The following is a 23,780-nucleotide window of genomic DNA, read 5'->3' as shown; positions in this document are numbered from 1 at the left end:
CAAGGAAATAGAAACAAGTATTAGAAATTATTATCAACAACTATATGCCAATAAATTAAACAACCTGGATGACATGGATGCCTTCCTGGAACCTATAAACTACCAACACGGAAACAGGAAGAAATTGACATGAATAGACCAATAACCAGCTAGGAGATTGAAGCAGTGATCAAAAACCTCCCAAAAAACAAGAGTCCAGGGCCTGACGGATTCCCTGGGGAATTCTACCAAACATTCAAAGAAGAAATAATACCTATTCTCCTGGAGGAAAATAAAAAATAGAAACAGAAGGAAAGCTTCCAGACTCATTCTATGAGGCCACCATTACCTTGATCTCCAAATCAGGCAGAGACCCCATCAAAAAAGGAGAATTTCAGACCAATATCCCTGATGAATATGGATGCCAAAATTCTCAACAAAATCCTAGCTAATAGGATCCAACTGTATATTAAAGGGAACATCCACCACGACCAAGTGGGGTTTATCTCCGAGATGCAAGGGTGGTTCAACATTCACAAAGCAATCAAAGTGATAGAACACATTAATAAGAGGAGAGAGAAGAACCATATGGTCCTCTCAATTGATGCAGAAAAAGCATTTGACAAAATACAGCATCCTTTCCTGATTAAAACTCTTCAGAGTATAGGGATAGAGGGAACATTCCTCAACTTCATAAAATCCATCTATGAAAAACCCATAGCAAATATCATTCTCAATGGCAAAAAGCTGAGAACCTTTTCCTTAAGATCAGGAAGACGACAAGGATGCCCACTCTCGCCACTATTGTTCAACACAGTACTAGAAGTCCTAGCAACAGCAATCAGACAACAAAAAGAAATACAAGGTATTTAAATTGGCAAAGAAGTCAAACTCTCCCTTTGCCGATGACATGATACTTTATGTGGAAAATCCAAAGACTCCACCCCCAAATTACTAGAACTCATCCAGCAATTCAGTAATGTGGCAGGATACAAAATCAATGCACAGAAATCAGTTGCTTTCTTATACTCTAACAATGTAACTATAGAAAGAGAAATTAGAGAATTGATTCCATTTACAATAGCACCAAAAAACAGAAGATAACTTGGAATAAGCCTAACCAAAGAGGTAAAGGATCTGTACTCTAGGAGCTACAGAACACTCATGAAAGAAATTGAAGACACAAAAAGATGGAAAAACATTCCATGCTCATGGATCAGAAGAATAAACATTGTTAAAATGTCTATGCTGCCCAGAGCATTCTATACCTTCAACGCCATCCCAATCAAAATACCAATTGCATTTTTCAAAGTGCTGGAACAAACAATCCTAAAATTTGTGTGGAATCAGAAGAGACCCCGAATCACCAAGGAAATGTTGAAAAAGAAAAACAAAGCTGGGGGTATCACGTTGCCTGATTTCAAGCTATATTACAAAGCTGTGATCACCAAGATGGCATGGTACTGGGGCAAAAACAGACACATAGATCAATGGAACAGAATAGAGAGCCCAGAAATGGACCCTCAACTCTATGGTCAACTAATCTTTGACAAAGCAGGAAAAAATATGCAATGGAAAAAAGACAGTCTCTTCAATAAATGGTGCTGGGAAAATTGGACAGCTATACACAGAAGAATGGAACTTGACCACTCTCTTACACCATACACAAAGATAAACTCAAAATGGATAAAAGACTTCAATGTGAGACAGGAATCCATCAAAATCCTATAGGAGAACATAAGCAGTAACCTCTTCGATATCAGCCACAGCAACTTCTTTCAAGACACGTCTCCAAAGGCAAGGGAAGCAAGGGCAGAAATGAACTTTTGGGACTTCATCAAGATAAAAAGCTTCTGCACAGGGACACCTGGGTGGCTCAGTCAGTTAAGTGCCTGCCTTCGACTCAGGTTATGATCCGAGGGTCCTGGGATCAAGTCTCGCATCAGGCTCCTTGCTTAGCAGGGAGCCTGCTTCTCCCTCTGCCTGCTGCCTCCCTGCTTGTGCTCTCCCTCTTTCTCTCTCTCTGTCAAATAAATAAATAACATCTTTAAAAAAAAAAAAAGCTTCTGCACAGCAAAGGAAACAGTCAACAAAACAAAGAGGCAACCCACGGAATAGGAGAAGATATTTGCAAATGACACTACAAAGCATTGATTTCCAAGATCTATAATGAACTTGTCAAACTCAACACCCAAAAAACAAATAAGTCAAAAAATGGGCAGAAGACATTAACAGACACTTCTCTAAAGAAGACATACAAATGGCTAACAGACATATGAAAAAATGTTCATCATTAGCCATCATGGAAATTCAAATTAATACCACTTTGAGATACCACCTTATACCAGTTAGAATGGCAAAAATTGACAAGGCAAGAAACAACAAATGTTGGAGAGGTTGTGGAGAAAGGGGAACCCTCTTACACTGTTGGTGGGAATGCAAGTTGGTACAGCCACTTTGGAAAACAGTGTGGAGGTGCCTCAAAAAATTAAAAATAGAGTCACCCTATGACCCAGCAATTACACTACCCAACAATTTACACCAAAGACACAGATGTAATGAAAAGAAGGGCCATATGCACCCCAATGTTCATAGCAGCAATGTCCGCAATAGCCAAACTGTGGAAAGGGCCAAGATGCCCTTCAACAGACAAATGGATAAAGAAGATGTGGTCCATATATACAATGGAATATTACTCAGCCATCAGAAAGGATGAATACCCAACTTTTACATCAACATGGATGGGACTGTAGGAGATTATGCAAAGTGAAACAAGTCAAGCAGAGAAAGTCAATTATCATATGGTTTCACTTATTTGTGGAACATAAGGAATAGCATGAAGGACATTAGGAGAAGGAAGGGAAAAATGAAGTGGGGGAAATTAGAGGGGGAGACGAACCATGAGAGACTATCAAACTGGGGGTTTTAGAGGGGTGGGGGTAGGGGGATGTGTTAACCTGGTGATGGGTATTGAGGGCATGTATTGCATGGAGGACTGGGTGATATAAAAAACAATGAACCATGGAAAAGTACATCTAAAACTAATGATGTACTGTATGGGGATTAACATAAGAATTTAAAAAATTTAAAAAAAATTAAAAGAAAAAAACTAATGATGTACTGTGTAGTGACTAACATAACATAAAAAAATAAAATTAAAATTAAAAAATAAAAATAAAAATTTGATGAGAGAATATAAAAGGAATTTAAGAAGGATATTGAACAATTGACCTGCTCTTCATGAATGTTTTGAGGACTCTTAAAAAAAATAAACTCTGATCTTTATATTAGTAATATTTCTGAGGATTCCCTTCAGGTGATTTATGCAGAAATAAAAGTATCCAAAAGATTTTTCCCATTTTCCCAATTTTATGCTAATGGGAAAAATACAATTTAGTATAGTAAAATGGTAAACAGGCCTTCAAATCTTCTAAAGCATTAGAATTTTATAAAATGGGAATCTAACTTTCTCTGTCATACATGACTGGATTTGGGGCATATACATTTATTCACACAATCGTATTTCAATATTAATATTTTGGTAGACAAAGTAACATAATTATCTTGTTTTTATGTCTATAGTTTTATATTAAACATTTAGGGAAAATTCTGTTAGGTTTTATATTTCTAAATCAATAAAATTTTAACCCTTTATATCAAGAATAGGTTTGTTGAGGTTTAATTCAAAACATTTTTTTAACTATGTGTTTATCATAGTTCGCTTCAAGCAGCTTTATGTGTAAGTCTGTGAACCTACTGATACTTTCATTCACTACAGTATTCCTTTGGCAATTCAAGATTTAATGTGCATAATCTGATTCATTCTGAAGAAATATGACTTGCTCCTGCATAGCCATCTTGCAATTTACAATTTAAATACATTGTAATATTCTAGTGTTGGTTAATATAGTCAAATAGATGATATTTGTGTCATCATGGTATTCACAAATGTGGGGATTATCATTTTGTGGTGTATCTCTCTCAAATGTCAAAATGTACTATTTATCCAAATGCCTGCTGGGTGGTTTGCTGTCACCTTAAAATGAAAAAATGCACTCATCTCATTCCAAATCTGTTATCTTTTATGATCTTGTTTATTGTTAATAGCAACATAAATTTCCTAAATTGCAGTTTTATTCATTCTTCTCCTTCACATTATATTAAATCAGTCACTAAGTCCTATAGAATCCTGTTCCAAAGTATCATAACAATTGCCTCTTCCTGAGATTTTCTGACTTGATTTTCTTATCCCAAATCGTATTTATATTGTTAACTAAAAATCTCTTTCTGGATGTACTGTTTCTCCAACCACAGTGGAATTTACTGTATCCTGAACTATATTCAATACTGATCGTAAAATGAAAACAGGGGCCATGTGCCAAGGAACGTGATGGACTCTAGAAGTTGAAAAAGACAGGGACACCGGGTTTCCCTGAGATCCTCCAAAATGGGAACACAGTCCTTCCAACACCTTGAATTTTGCCCCACGAGACCTCTGTCAGATTCCTGACCTATAGAATTATAAAATAACAAATTTGTATTGTCAAGTTATCCAATCTCACAAGATGTTCTTTGAAGATGTTAAGGGTATGACACATAAATCTCCTCAATTAAAGCAGAAAGCATCTCAGAAACTTAAAAGCATTGTCCTTCAGTTATCTCAGCAAAAGACAAAAATAGGAAAGATTTGTTAAGGAGCTTCTTGTCTATTAGTGAACACTCTGACATACACAGGAGATCCAAAGGACTCTTGAGAATTTTATACCAGCAGAGACACTGCCAGCTTGGATCAAAAGGGAAAGATAAATTTCAAACCCTGAAAATTTTACAGGCAGCAAACAGGCTGATAAAAATACTCAGCAGCAAATATGTGCTACCTTTTAGGAAAAAGAAACAATAACGCTGAGAACAAAGCCCAGAAAGTAGAGCAGAGCTATTAGCTGAAAGGACAGAACAAGGAACCAAACAGTATGATTCTCAACTTTGAAAACTAATGGTGTTTGCCTGTCAGGATTTCAAAATTGCTTAGGACTAATGACTCCTTTTTCCTTCTAATGTTCTCCCCTTTTGAACCTGATATATCTGCAAATGGTATATTATGCCCCATCATTGTATTTAGGGAGCACAGAACTTGTTGTTTTAGTTTTACATGTTCACAAATGGAAAGGATTTGTGTACAAATGTAGATTACACCCCAGGTCTCACCAATATCTGATCTAAATTATTTAGATAATGAAAATTGGTACTTTTGTGTTGAAGATATTTAGATGTGATTTTGGACTTTGAGTTGATCTTTTAATGGATTGAAATTTTTAGAGACCTGGGAATAGGGTGGATATATTTTGCATTTGGGTTAGATGCAAATCTTTGGGGACCCATGGGAGGACTATGTAGGAAGAATAATGCCCCCCAGAGATGTCTACATACTAATCTGTGGAACCCATGAATATGTTATATTACATGAAAAAAATGAACTGTGCAGATGTGATTAACGATATAAATCTTGAGATGGGAGATTATCCTAGATTAGCCAAGTGGGCCTAATCTAATAACACAAGTCTTCAAAAGTGGAGAAATTTTCCTGACTGAGTGAGAGAGATAAGACAGAAGAAGGAAAAGGAGACATTCTAAGGGTGAAAGGGACTCAACATGCTATTATTGGCTTTCAAGTTGAAGTTAATGCCATAGCTAAGGAATGCAGGTGGCTTCTGGAAATTGGAATTGGACCTCAAATTACAGGCAGAAAGGAAATGGGGTTTCAGTCCTACAATTGCAAAAAAATTTAATTCTGCCAAAAACCCGAATGAGCAAGGAAATGGGAAACCCTTAGAGTTCGTAGGAAAAAAAAAAAAATGCAGCTTTGTCAGCACCTTGGTTTTTGCCTGGTAAGACCCATATAAAATTCTGATCTAATACATTCTTGTTTTAAGGCACAAAATTGGTGGCAAAATGTTACAGTAGCAATAGAAAAACTATTACACTGACAATATCAGATAATTCCAATACAACCTTGTATAATTTTTTTATGTCTATTTCAGATCCTTCAGATCCTAAGATCCTTCATAATATTCCAGGATGATAGATATTATATATTGTGTTGAATTTTTATGGATGCATAACATGTTACTACAAATTTAGTGGTTTAAAGCAACATCCATTCATTAGGTCACATTCTGTAGGTCAGAAGTTTGGGACAGATGTGGTTAGCTTCCCTGTGCAGGATTTTTGGGACTGAAGTCAAGATGTTGGCTGGGCAGTGTTAACAGTTAGAGGCTTGATTAAAGAAGAATCCGTTTCTAAGCTTATTCAGATTGTTAGCAGAATCCAGTTCCTTGCAGCTTGTAGAGCTGAGGTCCTTATCTTTTTGCGGGATATCAACCAGGTGTTGCTCTCAGTTGCTAGAGTTCACCCATCCTTCTCTGCCATAGGGCCCCCTCCATCTTCAAATCCAGAAATGGAATTCTTTTTCATTGAGTCTCTGTCACTCAGTCTCTTCCACTAGGAAGAGCCCTAGCACCTTTTAAGGTCTCAGCTGATTAGGTTAGGCCCACTGAGGAAATCTCCATTTAAAGTCACTTAAATTGGGAACTTATTTTTATCTCAAATTCCTTCATAGAAACACCTAGATCAGTGTGTCATTGAATAACTGAGAGAAGGTATATGTACTACAGGGGACAGGAATCTTGGATCATTTTAGAATTCTGTGTACACTGAAAAGTCTAGAAAGGTAAATTTTTAAAAATGTTTTAGTTCCGCTCATAGTAATTTCTCTTCTATTTATGTTTCAGATTTCAGAGAGAAGCCTATAGCAAGGGGTGTTTATGTTTGGTGCAAGGGCCTCAAGTATCATCCATCTAAAATTATGTAAAATTTTAATATTTATGATAAAAATGAGTATGCATGCACTATACTGCACATAAAAATTTGAGTATATGCTGACTAGTTATAAGTTCTAAATGTCATTTGCACTCAACAAATAAGAAACACTTAGGTTCCGCTGATTTAAATGGCAAAAGAATCAGGCAAAAATAGCTCTGTGATGGATATAAATGATAGATACAGCTGTACAATTATTGGTGTCTAAAATCTTATTTCTCCTGAAGACAAATGACTCTCAACAATTTAATAAAAATTTAGGCTAACATTTTGTTCTTGGGCTGCCCTCCATGCAGATAAATGTGTGTTAACCACAAGAATAAACAACCAGAGAGTCAGTGTCTTTGTCAGAGGCTCTTTGGTTCTCTAACAGATAATGCAGTCAGCAGTAATGATGTCAGCATTTTGACCTGGCATAAAAGACAATTTTCATCCACATGCGTTAGCCTGACACAACCTGGCTATCTGAAAGAAGATTTTCCTCATGAAAGCAGTCTTAAAATGGCTCCACATAATATGCAGACCATGAAAAAAATTCCTCTGGGCTAAATAGTGTTTTAATCTGTTGACAGCATTTTAATTTTCTCTTTCTGAAGAACCTCTGAAGGAGGCCCTGTGGAGAGAGAAAGCGGGTCAAGAGGAAATTAAAAGTGAAGATCCTGCTTTCTCACAACTAGGATAAATCTGTTAATTAAGCCAACCCAGTAAAATGTAGGCAATTTTTAATTTACAAACTGCTGAAAGCTTGCTATCAAATAAATTGATTAGCTGTACTCGTAATCAAAAGCTCTGGATTAGTAATTTGTGGAATCAATTAATAGTAGCATTTATCAAATAATATTGCCTCCAGAGATTAAAAAATTCATTGCCCTGTGTTCCTGGAGATAAGAATCCCTGGACTCTGGGATGTGCAATGATTCCTGGGGATATGACTTTTATGTGAGTTTGGTTTTTTCTTGATTTCTTTTTTCAAGAAATGTGTTCTTGAATATCCAGATTTAAATTTTCCATTTTATAAGCATAATATTAATGGATAATGTGTAAAATTATTTACAGCTAGAATATTTTTCATATTAATTTATAAGTGTTCTGTTGGACTGTTTGTCCTAGATAGTTATAATTAATTCACTGATGGCTGGATAAATATTTTTCCAAATTAATAAAATTACAAGTGACCCAAGGCTCAATTATCTGTAGTTGACTCTCAAATGAAATAGATTCTTCTAATTTAGAATTTGGGTTTTCCTGAGGCTTATTTTTTTTTCTGAATATAAAAGTTTTATCCAAATAGTTAAACTATGTAATATATAGTTTTTAGGACTTTCAAAATAAATATTGGGTATGTTAATGAAGGATCTAATTCCATCTAGTATATATACTTAAAAGGTTTTTTTGAACATATTTTGTAAATCAGTCATTTCCTTAAATCATATCATCATGCCAACTAATCCCACATTGTGGCATTTGATTATACATTTAGAGAGAAGATAGAGCATTGTTATTAGATCTATGAGGAAAATATAATTAAATAAATAATCATTTAACCCTTACTTTTAAAATTTCAGAATGAAGGTGTTTAATATATACTCTTTTCTAAAATGAAAATATATCACATCAGTATATTTTTTATTATTCAGTTCTTTTCTGCAAAGAAAATTTCAAGCAGTGCCTGGTAGAAGGATCAGTTATACTTTATTACTCTTGGGCTAACATTTTAAAGACCTCTTTAAATGTGTTATGAAGCAACTTAAGCAATATGATATTTCTGTTTAAAGCCAACCTTTCCTTTCATTGGAAATATAATTTCATGTCTGAAGATTCTCATCACATTTTTTTTCTTTTTTGTGTACATAAATATCCCACAGTATTACAAAATTGTGATTGTTTGATAAGCCAAAAGAGAAGAGTTTTCCAAAAAATTGACTCTTAAGTCATGTTAGAAGTTGGAGGAGGGACAGGAAAATATCTTCCCAACTGAGAAGGCACTTTGAGACTGAAAAACAAAGTAAGTCACCTGCATACCATTTATGTAGACATTTATCCAGGGTAATTTACCAATGGGGGAATTAGTATTTTTGATATTGGTATTACCAGCTAGGGGTATTGTGGTGAGGTCTAAGGGTAGTTATCTAATGTGGCACCATCTGTGCACCAGAGGATCTCTACTAGTTATCTAAAGTGGCACCTTCTGTGTGCCACTGTAGGGAAGATCAGAATAAGTCTTTCTGCATTTTGTCAGGGTTAACATTAACTTCCATGAGACCTGGAACACGTAGCCCCAAGGGAGGTCATTGTGTGGTTATGAACGAGATGGAGGCCCAAGATGGAGTCAGTGTTGTCAATAGTCCTACAAGTCATCAATTCATTCTGCCTAAACAGTCTTGGTCTCATATTCAAACATGGTGATGGTTCAAAATGACCAATAAGAAAGTTACAACAGAATAGGAACAGAAGGACCTGATTACCTAAAGTCAGGTTCTGCTAATTTTTAGAGAAAGTTATATCAACAGAGACCTCTCTATTGTATTTCCACGTGTTATATAGATTGTATGAAATTTCTTAATTTAAATGAAATATTTATTAAAAATTGAGCATTGATTTTTACTCCCATCCAAGCTAGAGTAACAGGGGCTGACTTTACCTTCCTAACTGAAACAAACAAACAAACCCACAAAATATATAGAAGTATAGTTTTTAAGCCTATGCACATCAGGGAATTAAAGATAGTGATACTTAAGAGACAGGAAGTAGGAAGTGAGTCCTATGATTGCACTATCTTACTGCCTAAAGAAAATTTCCACCTGGGGCAAAGACAGGGGAACTTAAGAAGAGATATGTGTTGAGGAGCTAAAGCTGAGGGTCCTAAGAATCCAAAATGGCTGAAGTTCACAGGACAGAGTATAAAGAGTGAGCTGCACAGATAGAGGACTCTCGGAATCTGCAGAGCAACACCCCTGGAGTCTTTGGCTGAGTACTAATACATCTATGGAATTGAGAAACTACCACCCAAGGGAAGAACCACTCACAATCATTAAAGGGAAAAGTCTATAGAGCCAACAGAGAGCTAGAAATAATACCACTTCCCACAAGTCAAATTGGAAAGACTTACAGAGTATTGGGTAGAGTACTCAGAAGGGTAGTACCTTAGTAATAAGGAAAATTAGTACTCAACTACATGCTGCTCTTATTTCACCTCGCAAAGCTTAAAAACAAGACATGAAAGGATCAAACTGTTTCCAAGTAACTTAACTGCATGCTAGAATAAAGTTTAGGAGCATTTATTAGAGTAAAAATAATCCAGTATCAACAAGTTTTCTATTACCCAACATTCAATAAAAAATTATCGGGAATGCACCCAGTGCTCATTCCATCAAGTGCCCTCCTTAATGCTTATCCCCCAATTACTTCATCCTCCCACCTACCTCCCCTCCAGTAACCCTCAGTTCGTTCCCTATAGTTAAGAGTCTCTTATGGTTTGCCTCCCTCTTCATTTTTATCTTTTTTTATTTTTCCTTCCTGTCTCCTGTGTTCATCTGTTTTGGTTCTTAAAATCCACATATGAGTTAAATCATATGGTCTTTGTCTTTCTCTGGCTGACTTATTTCACTTAGCATAATACCCTCTAGTTCCTTCCACATCCTTGCAAATAGCAAGATTTCATTCTTTTTGGATGGCTGAGTAGTATTCCATTGTATCTATATACCACTCTTCTTTATCCATTCATCTGTCGATGGACATTTGGGCTCTTTTCATATTTTGGCTATTTGTGGACATTGCTGTTATAAACATTGGGGTGCATGTGCCCCTTCAAATCAGTATTTTTGTACCTTTGGGTAAACACCTAGTAGTGAGATTCCTTGGTTGTAGCATAGTTCTATTTTTAACTTCTTGCGGCACCTCCATTCTGTTTTCCAAACTGGCTGCACCAGTTTGCATTCCCACCAACAGTGTAAGAGGGTGTTAGGTGCAACTAATGAATCACTAAATTCTACCCCTGAAACTAATAATATGCTATATGTTAACTAACCTGAATTTAAATAAAGTAAAATTAGAAAAAGTAACCATTTTTAGTGTTCTAAAAACAATTTGCTTTAGGCAGGTAACTAGCATTACCTCTACTATTTTCTTCATTTACATTTGTTATTTTTTCATTTAAAGAGACAAAGTGACATAATAGAAGAAGCATGGGAAAATCCCTCCAAATTACTTGTTCAAATCCCAAAAACTACTTGTTATAATGTTTATGATCTTTATGAAAGATTGAATAACTTGTGTTGCAGTCTCTGCATGCAAAATTAGAGCTAAATATTTACCCCATTGATTTGTTAAGATGAAAAGACACTGCACCTGTTACATATTATGCACAAAATAAATTATTACTTTATTATCATCAAAAAAATTATTGGGAACTCAAGCAAGAAAATGCAAACCATAGTGAGGAGAAGAACCAATCAATTGGAACAGACCCAGAAATGATGCAAATGATGTGATTAGTAGACAAAGACATACAAAGAGTTATTATAAATGCATACTATATGCTTAAGAAGCTAGAGGAATAATTTAAAAACTAAAGAGAAAAAAAGGAGATATTTAAAAAAGGGCCCAAATCCAACTTCCAGTGATGAAAACTATAATATCTGAGAGAAAAAAAAATTTTTAGATGTACTGACAGCAGATAAGATATTGCAGAAAAAACGAAGCTTAGTGAACCTGAGCACATATGAATAGACACTATCCAAGACAAAACATAGAGAAAAAAAGAGTGTGAAAAAAAGTGAATAGAGTATCAGTGAGCTGTGCGGCAATATCAAGCAGTCTAATGTATATGTAATAGGACTCCCTTAAAAGGGGGGCAAGTCTAAAAAAAAGTGGAATGATAAAAAATGTGAAAAACTTATGGCAGATAGTTTCCCCCAAATTTGATAAAAAACTATAAAGCCACAAATAAGGAAGCTCACAAACCCCAAGTACAAGAAACAAGAAGGAAACTACATAAGGTACATCACAAGCAAAATGCTTAAAATGAGAGAAAAAGATGTCATGTTAATAGAAGTTGAAGAAAAAATATATATTACATTCAGAGAACACAGATAAGGGTGATAGGCAGTGTTTTGTCAGGAAAACAAAAAGGTAAATAGAAGATTTTGGAGCAGCATCTTTAAAGAACTGTAAGAAATCTGTCAATTCATACATCAGGAAATACTTTTCAAAATGAAGATAAAATAAATACTTCTCACACATACAAATGCTGAAGAAATTTAACACTAGTAAACCTGCATTATTAAAAAAAATGTTTATCAAAGAGCTTTAGGCTGCAAAAATATGATATCATGTTGATGGTATAAACAGTGATTGTCAGATTAGATGAAAAAGCAAAACCCAACTATATGCTGCATGTTAGAATGCCCCATTAAATAGAGAGAAACAAATAGGTTAATTTTAAATCAAAAGTTGTGAAGGGACTGAGATGTTACTATATTTGCAAAAGTATATACCAGGTAGATGAAATGATAGATAGATGATAGATAGATAGATAGATAGATAGATAGATAGATAGATAGATAGATAGATGATAGATGATAGATAGATAGATGATAGATATAGATAGATGATAGAAAGAAAGATAGATGATAGAGATAGATGATAGATATAGATAGATAGATGATAGATATAGATAGATGATAGATAGATGATGATAGATGATAGATATAGATGATAGAGATAGATGATAGATAGATGATAGATATAGATAAATGATAGATGATAGATAGATGATAGATAGATAGATGATAGATAGATAGATAGATAGATAGATAGATAGATAGATAGATGATAGATAGATAGATGATGCTAGATAGATAGATGATAGATAGGTGATAGACAGATACTGGCAGAAACTGTAGGTATCTAAGTCAGAGAACAGAGCTTTATTAAACTGATCCTCCATGCCTAGTACCAGGAAGGTGATATGATGAGAGCCAGGGAATAAAATTACCTGTATGGTGGAATTTAACCATAGGAAATAATAGATAATGTAAATATGACTCTTGGATAGAAGGGCAACTGTTCACACCTCCCCCTCCTGATAAAACCAAAGAAGCATTTGCTCCCTAATATAAACAAATTCTCTTCAGGAAGAGAAAGGAGAGGATCCTGGCTTCTTACCCTCTGTAATTTAAATAAATGCCTTTAAGGGGAAGATAAGATCTTCTAAATTTACAACACTGTTTTGTCCCTCTTTGAAATATAAGCACAGAGGGAAATAATGTCCCTACATCCCTATGGAAGTTATTTTCAAAACTTGTCCCTTAACCCAGGAACCTGGAATGTAAACTTTTGGTTACAAGGGAGATAAGGGAAGGGGAGTATGTGTGTGTGTCTGTGTGTGTCTGTGTGTTTTGAGGGTGGGTGAGTTTCTTTGTTTTTTGATCTTCTGAATGGGAGCAAACGTCTCCACCATGAAGAAAGCAAATGGCTACAGGTTTAATACAAATGCCCTGTGAAAAGCAAATATTTCTGGGGAAAAGAAAGAAAACATGCTCTATTATAGTATATGACTTTCCATGGCTTAGGAATGCTGAAAAATGCAAGGAAAAAAAAATATATATATATACTGTGTTAACAGTAATCAGTGATCAAAATAGCTGGAGTAGCTATTTTAGCATTATACAACATAATTTCAGAGCAAAAAATTGTATAGTAATATAGAGAGTCATTTCCTAAGTATAGAGGGATCATTTCATCTAGAAGACATCATAATCCTAAACATTTAAACATATAACAGAATATCCTCAAAATGCACAAAGCGAAACTGATAGAACTAGAGGGAGAAATAGATGAAACTCTGATTATAGTCAGAGATTTCAACACCATCTCAATGATTGATAGAAAAATAAACAGAAAATTAAGATATAGAAGGTTTGAACCACGCTGTCAATGACCCTAACTTAATCCGTCTTTGCGTAAACTTTCCCTGAAACAGAATACACAATCTTTTTAAGCAGGCACAGGACATTTATCAAGACAGACCATATGTTAGGCCACTAGCAAAGACTTAATAATTTCAAAGCATTCAAATCATACAAATTAATTCTCTAAGCAAAACCAGGACTAATAATAAAATTGATAATGGAAAGATCTCTGGAACTACTCAAGTATTTGGAAACAACACATTTCTAAATAGACATGGGTCAAAAAGAAATTAAAATTAAAAAGAACTTTGTACTGAATGAAAATGAAAACAACAGAGCAAAATTTGTAAGATTCAGCTACAGCTGAATAGTACTACAGTATGTCCATATGGGTAGAAAATTCCTTAAAAGAGACAAACCACAAAGCTCACTCAAGAAAAGATAGATAGCTTGAATAACCCTAAATTTGTTAAAATTGATTTTGTAGTTAAAATCATTCCCAAAATGAAAAATCAAGGCACAGATAACTTCACTGGGGAATTTCCTCCCATTGTTAAGGGTGAATTGTCTGTGCTCCTAGCTAAGGACAAAAAAATCTCTGCTAGTGCACTAGATACCCCCTTTTCAATACATCAAGGGAAACTTGTCACTAAGACTCCTCTGTTTTATGCATCATAAATATTCCCATTCTACTAGGTCATTCTTCATAGCACACAAAAATACTATTGTTTATCTCTATTTTTTTAAAGATTTATTTATTTATTTTGGAGGGGAGGGGTAGATGGAGACAGAGAATCCCAAGCAGACACCCCACCGGGGGCAGAGCCTGATGGGGGCTCCATCCCAGGATCCTGAGATGATCTGAGCTGAAATCAAGAGTCGGACACTTAACCCACTGAGCCACCCAGGCGCCCCTGTTTGTCTCTACTTTAAATAAAAATCTTCACATCCTTTTCTCCTGACTGCCCACAGCATTCCTTCCCTTCACTGAAAACCTCCTTGAAAACATCTGTACCAGTGCTGTACCATAGAACTTTATGTGATAATGGAAATCAAGGAATTAGATTCCATTTCATTTCTACAGGCTGAACATAGAAAACAAAAAATCTGATAATATCAAATGTTGGTGACAACATGGCATAACTTGAATATTTTTAACACGTTGGTAGCTATGTAAATCCATACAATGCTTTGGAGAAAGTGAAGAGTAGCATTTAGCAGATGTACTATTTTCCTTGTCTTCACCATTATAGTATAAGTAAGCCTGGCTCTCAGCTGCCAACATCTCCATGTTTTTATTTGAGAGTCTTTTCTCTGCCCACACTTCCCCCAGGCATGCATAGCATGCATGAAGGGCAGGCCAGAAGTGCTAGAGAATTAATGGCTCTAGAAGCAGCTCTCAACCAGCTCCCTCACACTTTAGGCTGGATAGCTCTGAGATCCAACCACATTCTACACCAGTTATCATAGCTTCTCAGCAGAATTAAGTACCAGTTGCCAATCAATGGTAAACTTGCTTAAAAATTCATCCTTTATGTCTGCCTTCTTTTTATTTCAATTCTTTCTGAGATCACTTCCCAGATAAACTACTTGTAATTGATTCCTTGTCTCACAGTCTGCTTTTTAGGAACACAAATTATATAGGTTTTTTCAAATAAATATGAAGATGTGTATATCTGTGAATCAGCAACTGCACCCCTAGGAATCTGCCTTAGAAGAGCTACTGCATATGTACAAAAGGAGACATCTACAAAACTGTCCATAGAACCCCTCTTTGTATTAGCAAATAACTGCAGACCAAGGAAGGATAATGAATTAGTACCTTCATACAATGTAATACTACCTACGAGTAAAAATTAACAGATTATAAATGTAAATACCATGAAGTAAAAATCTCAAAATGTTCAGAGAAAAAAAAGTATTTTAAAGAATAAATGCACTATGACTCTCTTTTTATGAGGTGAAAAACATGCAAATAAAAAAGTGTTTAGGAATACTAATGTGATAATACTAAATATTACTGTATATAGTAATATAATAATACTATAAGGATAAATGAAAGAATAGAATATGTGAATTTAGGATGATGGCTACTTCTGAGGAAAGAGGGAAGTGGATTGGAATAGGGCATAAGGTATCTTCAAAGATGAAGATAATCTTTTAACTTAAACTGGATGGCAAGTATATTGTTGTTCATTATTATTTTTAAATTATACAAATTTTATAAATAATATTTTGTGTTGATGTAATACTGAAATTAGAAAACTTTTAAAAGTAAAACTATAATCAGAAAGGTAGTTTCTCTACACAAAATCTGTTCCGTATATGCTTAAAAGTTATATATTTAGTTCTATATTATGTAGGATCAATGAAAAATGAGTTTTCTATGAATGTTGGCAAATGTTTTGATGTCAGTTCTACGTTACAGGAAGATTTTCTCATTTACTAATAAGTGAAAGGTAAATAATTGCATCTGAGTTTGGGCTTGACATCTGGAATTACAGTTGACTCTTGAACAACATGGGTTTGAGCTGCATGGGTCCACTTATATGCAGATTTTTTTTTATAAATACAGTACAGTACTGTAAATGTATTTTCTCTTCCTTATGATCCCTTTTTTGTTTTTTTGTTTTCTCTTTTTATTAGCTTATTTTATTGTAAGAATACAGCATATGATACAGATAACATTCAAAATATGTTAATTGGCTCTGTTATCAGTAAGGCTTCTAGTCAATAGTGTGCTATTAGTAGTTACTTTAAATCTTTTGGGAGTCAAAAGTTATATGTGAATTTTCAACTGTGCAGGGGTTGACACCTCTAACCCCCAAATTGTTCAAGAGTAAACTGGATTTACACTTTCACAACAGCATGATGAGTATTGACTCATGTGTTAACACATGGAAAATATTCTCCAGGAACATACTTTAACTGAATATTTAAAAAATTTAAAATAAATAAGGTTTGTGTCATGACACTGAATAATATACAAAATGTAAAGTTGCTGAAAGACTACACAATATATCAAGCACACAGAGAGTTAATTAAATGAACCCTGGCCAAGAACTTCATGGACTAAGAAAAAGGATCACAGTGCCATGTATCTAGGAGATTTAATGGGTAAATACATAATATTTTTTTTATTTAAAGTCCTGATTTTTTGCTAAACCACCCTAAAAGTTTCTATTCAACTGTGATTTGTCTTTGCATGAACAGTTTAACAAATGTACATAGTATGTTGGCTGCATACATAGTATGTTGGCCAGTGATGCGACTGCTATGTTATTTTTTTTTTCCTACTGCTGTGGAAAGGAGATAGTATTTTTCCTGCTTCTTAGTTTTCCTTTCCACACTTCATGTATTTTGTTGATTTTCAAGTCATCTTCATCTATAAAATTAAAACAACAACAACAACAACGCCTTTACTCCTAAACTTATGGTTGCAATGAAACTTAAATAAACAATAGATGCTAATGTTTTGTAAATAGTAAAACATTCTACATACAACCAACACATTTTGAAGAGTATTTTGCTGATTCTTGTTGAGGGTAATGGGAAAGGATGTTTGTCTTCTCTAGACTTAATGCTCTACCAATGGAGAAATTAATAGAAAAAGATTTCTCACCCTTACAAACAAAAAGTGTTTTTTCTTAAGTGTTTTAATCTGACATTTGTAAGCTCAACACCTCAAAAAAAGGATATTGTGAATATTTGCTGATGGACACTGCTATTGATAATTTGGTCATACAGCATTCCCTTGAGACGTCTTACATCACACCTCTTTTCTAATTTCATTTTGTCAAAATATGGTAACTTCATATTTGAGATATCTTTCCATCCCAAGCCCAGGGGAGGCACATGACATAAACTAGTGAAATAGACTGTTTTTCCTAATATTGCTTTTATAGAATGATATAATGCAAGGATTGGAGGAAGCAGTTGGGAAATTAACAGTTGTCTAAATTCCTCAAGATACCTGTGTTCCTGTGCCAAATCTGCCCCAGTTGGTCCCATAGCCTTTTTGTCCATTCTCTGAAGTTTCACCCTGATAACTTAAGTTTAAAAAATATAGTTTTTTTTTTTTAAGTTAACATATCAAAGATTACTTTAGCTGGTAATTTTATTTATTTTATAATTGAAATTTTTTTCTTTTCACTGTATTGAGAAAAATTGACATATATTGTGAAGGTCTGTAACTTGACAATTTGATATATGCATCAATTGTGAAATTATACCACAATAAGACTAGTTATTACCTTCATCACCTCACATAATTACAATTAAATTTATGTGTACATTTAAAATTTACACTCTTAGCAACTTTCAAGTATTTGAAAGTAGTTAACAATACTACAGTCACCAGGCCATACACTGGATCCCCATAATTTACTCATCTTATAACTGGAAATGTGTACATTTTGACCAACATCATCCCATTTCTGCCACCACCAGCCTCTGGGAACCATCATTCTACTCTGTTTCTGTTAGAAAAAAAAAAAAAAAAAAAAAAACACATATAAGTGAGATGATCCAGTATTTCTCTGTTTTCTGTCTGACTTATTTCACTTAGCAAAATGCCTTTAATTTCCATTCATAGTGTTGCAAATGGTAGGTTTTCCTTCTTTTTTATGGCTAATATTCCTTTGTATATGTATACTACGTCTTATCTGTTCATCCATGGAAGACACAGGTTGTTTCTGTGCCTTGACTATCCTGAATTATGCTGCAATTAACATGGAGGGCAAACATCTCTTCAAAATTCTGCTGTCATTTCCTTTGGATATATACCCAGAAGTGGAATCAAAGGATCAGGTAATAGTTCTATTTTTAGGTTTTGAGGAACCTCTACATTGTTTTCCATAGTGGCTGAACAATTTATATCCCCACCAACAGTACACAATATTCCCTTTTTCTCACATCCTCATCAAACTTATCTTGTGTCTTTTTGATGATAGACCTTCTAACAAGTGTGCAAAGATAGCTTATTGTGGCTTTGATTTGCACTTCCCTGATGATTAGTGATATTGAGTATCTTTTCATGCACCTGTAGACCATTTATATATCTTCTGTGGAAAAAAAAAAATGTCTATTCAAGTAATCTGCCCATTTTTTAATTAGATTGCTTGATTTTCCGCTATTGAATTGTATGAGTTCCTTATATATATATATTTTTCAAATATTTACTGAACACAAACACCATTTTTTTTCCTTTTACACAGCAATATTGTTAGTTTCAAATTAGCTGGACTATTAGGACTGTCAATTGCCACAAAATTAAAAATGATTCTACATGTCAAACTCAAATAGAAAATGTCATGCAATATATAAATCACTAACAGACCTCTGGTGAATATTACCCCCATCAGATAGATGGCTTGGAGATCTTGGAAATATTTTCTCCCATTACATAAGTTGTTTTTTCATTTTGTTGATTGTTTCTTTTGCTGTGTAGAATATTTTTATTAGATGCATTTATTTACTTTTGCTGTTGTGACTTGTGCATTTGGTATCACGTCTAAAAAATCATTGCCAAGGGGTGCCTGGATGGCTCAGTTGTTAAGCGTTTGCCTTCAGCTCAGGTCATGATCTCAGGGTCCTGGGATTGAGCCCAGCATCAGGCTCCCTGCTCAGTGGGAGGCCTGCTTCTCCCTCTCCCACTCCCCCTGCTTGTGTTCCCTCTCTCGCTGTGTCTCTCTCTGTCAAATAAATAAATAAAATCTTTAAAAACAAAATCATTGCCAAGACCAATGTCAAGTAGTTTTTTCTTCTATGATTCTTCTAGGAATTTTAAAATTTCAGGTCTTACATTTAAGTCTTTAATCTCTCTCAAGTTAAATTTTGTGAATATGGTGAGATAGTAGTCCTATTTCATTCTCTTCTTTTCCCCATTGTGTGTTCTTGACTCCCTTGTCAAATATTAATTGAACATATATGGAGGGTTTATTTCTAGGCTCTTAATTCTATTCTCTTGGTCTATGTGTTTGTCTGTATGCCAGTGCCATACTGTTATAATTACTATAGCTTTATAATATATTTTGAAATCAGGAAGTGTTACACATCCAGCTAAGTTCTTCTTTCTCAAACTTCTTCTGACTGTCCAAGGTCTTTTGTTTCATGCAAATTTTAGAATTTTTGTTCTATTTCTCTGAAAAATGCAATTGCGATTTTGATAAGGATTACACTGAATCTATATATAGTTTTGGGTAGTAAACACATTTTACAATATTAGTTCTTCCAATCCGTTAACATGGGATACTTTTCCATTTGTTTGTGCCTTCTTCAATTTCTTTCACCAAAGTCTTGTAGTTTTCATCATACAGATCTTTCACTTCTTTGATAAAATTTATTCTGAAGTATTTTGTTATTTTTGATGCTATTGTGAATGAGATCATTTTCTTCATTTCTTTTTCAGATGTTTCATTGCTAGTGTATAGAGACACTGTATGTTTGTTGATTTTATATCTTGCAATTTCACTGAATTGTTGATTAGTTCCAACAGTTTTTGGTTGAGCCTGTAGGATTTTTTATGTATAAGATCATATCACCTAAAAATAATGATAATTTTACTTCTTTCTTTCTTTCTTTCTTTCTTTCTTTCTTTCTTTCTTTCTTTCTTTCTGTTCTTTCTTTCTTTCTTTCTTTCTGTTCTTTCTTTCTTTCTTTCTTTCTTTCTTTCTTTCTTTCTTTCTTTCTTTCCTTCCTTCCTTCCTTCCTTCCTTCCTTCCTTCCTTCCTTCCTTCCTTCCTTCTTTCTTTCTTTCTTTCTTTCTTTCTTTCTTTCTTTCTTTCTTTCTTTCTTTCTTCTTTCTTTCTTTCTGATTTGGGTGGCTTTATTTTTTTATCTTGCCTGATTAGCTAGTTCCTCAGTACTATGCTGAATAAGAGTGTTGAGTGGGTACCCTTTTCTTGTTCCTGATCTAAAGGAAAAGCTTTTAAACTTTCACTGATGAGCATGATATTAGCCGTGGGTTTGTTGTATACAACCTTTATTATGTTAAAGCATGTTTCTTCCTATATCCAATTTGTTGAGGGGTTTTTGCATAAAAAGATGTTATATTTTATCGAATGCTTTTCCTTCATCTATTGAGATAATTGTATGTTTTTTATCTTTTATTCTAGATGTAGAATATCACATTTGCATATGTTGAATCATCTTGGCTTTCCAAGGATAAATCCCACTTAACCTGCTGTATGATCCTTTTAATGTGCTGTTGAATTCAGTTTGCCAATATTTTGCTGACAATTTTTGCATCTATATTCATCAGGACTATTGCCCTGTAGTTTACTATTCTTATAATGTCCTTATCTGTCTTTAGTGTTAGGATAATGCTGATTTGTAAAATGAATTTTGAAGTGTTTTCTCATCCTCAACTTTTTAGAAGAATTTATAAAGAAATATGTTAATTCTTTACATTTTTGGTAGAATTCACCAATGAAAAACCATCTGGTCCTGAGCTTTACTTTGTTTGAAGGTTTTTTTATTCTAATTTAATGTCCTTCTTCATTTTGGTCTGTTCACATTTTCTATTTCTTTATGAGCCAGTCTTGGTAGGTTGTAGGTTTCTAGAAATTTGTCCATTTCTTGTAGGTTATCCAACTTATTGGCAAATATTTGTTCAGAATAGTCTCTCATGATCCTTTGTATTTCTGTTAGTTATAATATCTCTTCTTTTATTTCTAATTTTTGTTCTGAGTCTCCCCTTTTTCTTTGTTAGCTGGCTAAAGGTCTGTCAATTTTGTTAACCTTTCCAAAAAACAACTCTAAGCTTCATCTATCTTTTCTATTTTTTTTTCCAGTCTCTATTTCATTTATTTCTCCTCTGATCTTTGTTATTTCCTTCCTTCTGCTAAATTTCAGATTAGTTTGCCCTTTTCTCTAGTTCCTTGAGGAACTACTTCCTACTTTTCTACTTCCTTGAGATTTTTTTTTTCCCTTAATGTAGGTGTTTATTGCTGTAAACTTCCCTATTAGAATACTTTTGTGAATTCCATAAATTTTGGTGTGTTGTGTTTCCATTCATTTGTTTCAAGATATGTTCTGATTTCCTTTTTTATTTCTTTTTAGACCCCTTGGTTGTTCAGGAGTGTATTTAACTTCCACATATTTATGAATTTTTCATGTTTCCTGCTGTTATTTGATTTCTAGTTTCATACTGTGGTAAGAAAAGATACTGGGTATGATTTCAATCTTCTTAAATTTACTAAGACATGATTTGTGACCTAACATATGATATATTCTGGAGAAGTTCCATGTGTGCTTGAGAAAAATATGTGTTTTGTTGCTGTGGGATGTAATATCTTATATATGTCTGTTAGGTCTATTTTGGTCTAAAGTATAGTTCATAGGTGTGCCTGGCTGTATCAGTCAGTAGAGCATGTGACTCTTGATCTTGGAGTTGTGAGTTCAAGCCCCATGTTGGGCATACAGCTTACTAAAAAAAATAATAAAGTATAATTCAAGTCCTATATTTCCTTATTGGTGTTCTGCCTGGATGATCTATCCATTGTTAAAAGTGGAGTACTGAAACCCCCTACTATTATTGCATTGTTTATTTTTCCCTGCAGGTCTCTGAGTATTTCTGTAATATAATTAGGTGCTGCAATGTTGGGTGCATATATATGTTTATGATTGTTATGTCATCTTAATAAATTGACCTCTTTATTATTATATAATGACCTTATCTCTTGTGACAGCTTTTGAGTTAAAGGTTATTTTGCCTGATATACATATAGCTATCCCTGCTCTCTTTTTGTTTTCACTTGCATGGAATGTCTTTTTCCATCCCTTCACATTGAGCCTGCATGTGTCCTTAGTTGAAGGGAGTCTCCTGCAGGCAGCATATAGTTGGGTCCTTTTTTTTTTTTTTTTTAATCCATACAGTCATTCTATGTCTTTTGATTGGATAATTTAACCATTTACATTTAGAGCAATTACTGATAGGTAAGGACTTATTAGTGCCATCTTATTAATTGTTTTCTGGCTGTTTTGTAGTTCCCTTATTCCTTTCTTGCCTCTTTCTGCCTTCCTTTGTGAAATGATTTTTCCATAGCAGTTATTTTTTGATTCCCTTCTCTTTCTCTTCTGTGTATCTACTGCAAGTTTGCTTTGTGGTTATCATGAAGTGAAAAGAGTAGTTTTAAGTGATTAATAACATAACAATGACCATAAATTGGAGCAATGAAAGAAAAGATTGTCTAAAAATGATGAAAACAAATTGAAACATAATGAAGATATAGAAAAACAAGTAAACCACTTGGATTGATTATGGTTTTGAATGCTGCAGTATCCTCACTTTTGGAGTTTGTTCAAAAGGTCATAGAAAGCAATGTAAGATTCTCAAGTTTGGATTTTAAATAGATGCTGTATACACACAATCTTCAAGTGTTTCCTAGATATTTTTCCCCCCTGGAGAAATTTATCTAAAAAATTTCTTTTCATCTGGAATACTTAAGAAACATTAAAGTGCACACTGACATAACTAATAAGCCACTAACCACTCATACAAATCTATTGCATGGACAGTCAGGATATCAGATAGTATAAAATTGTTTTATGGGGGATTTATCTTACTAAAGATGAAAGTTTATACAGCATTTCTAAAATTATTTATGAAAAATGAATTCATGTGTCACTTTGTATCTGCCAACATTTCTTTCCAGCTTTACCAACCAAAGTGCAGTCAAAATGACCCAAAAATGCCCTGAAAATGTTCGTTAAAATTGATTTTTCTGTCCAGTTCCATTGTTAGTGAAAATGTACAAAACACATATATTTTATTTAGAGGGCCAGTTTTCTTTTCCTATAATGGAATGCCCTTAATAATATGTTTTTTAATAAGACAATATCCCTAAAATGGGACAAGGCAAAAAGTTCTGATTTTTCACAGAAATTTAACAAAAATCTTTGCACAGATGAAGAGAAATGTATGGAATTTCTGCTTCTGAGTTCTAATCTTTCAAGAGATGTGGAATATATTTTTATATCCAATAATTGCCTGTTTCTCTTTATTTTAAAGAT

The sequence above is a fragment of the Mirounga angustirostris genome, unplaced genomic scaffold (assembly GCF_029215605.1).
Source record: "Mirounga angustirostris isolate CCGP_5_RB_7025 unplaced genomic scaffold, mMirAng1.0.hap1 SCAF_9, whole genome shotgun sequence".
Lineage (NCBI taxonomy): Eukaryota > Metazoa > Chordata > Mammalia > Carnivora > Phocidae > Mirounga > Mirounga angustirostris.
The sequence above is the reverse complement of the archived record's forward strand: the minus strand, read 5'-3'. Positions refer to the sequence as shown.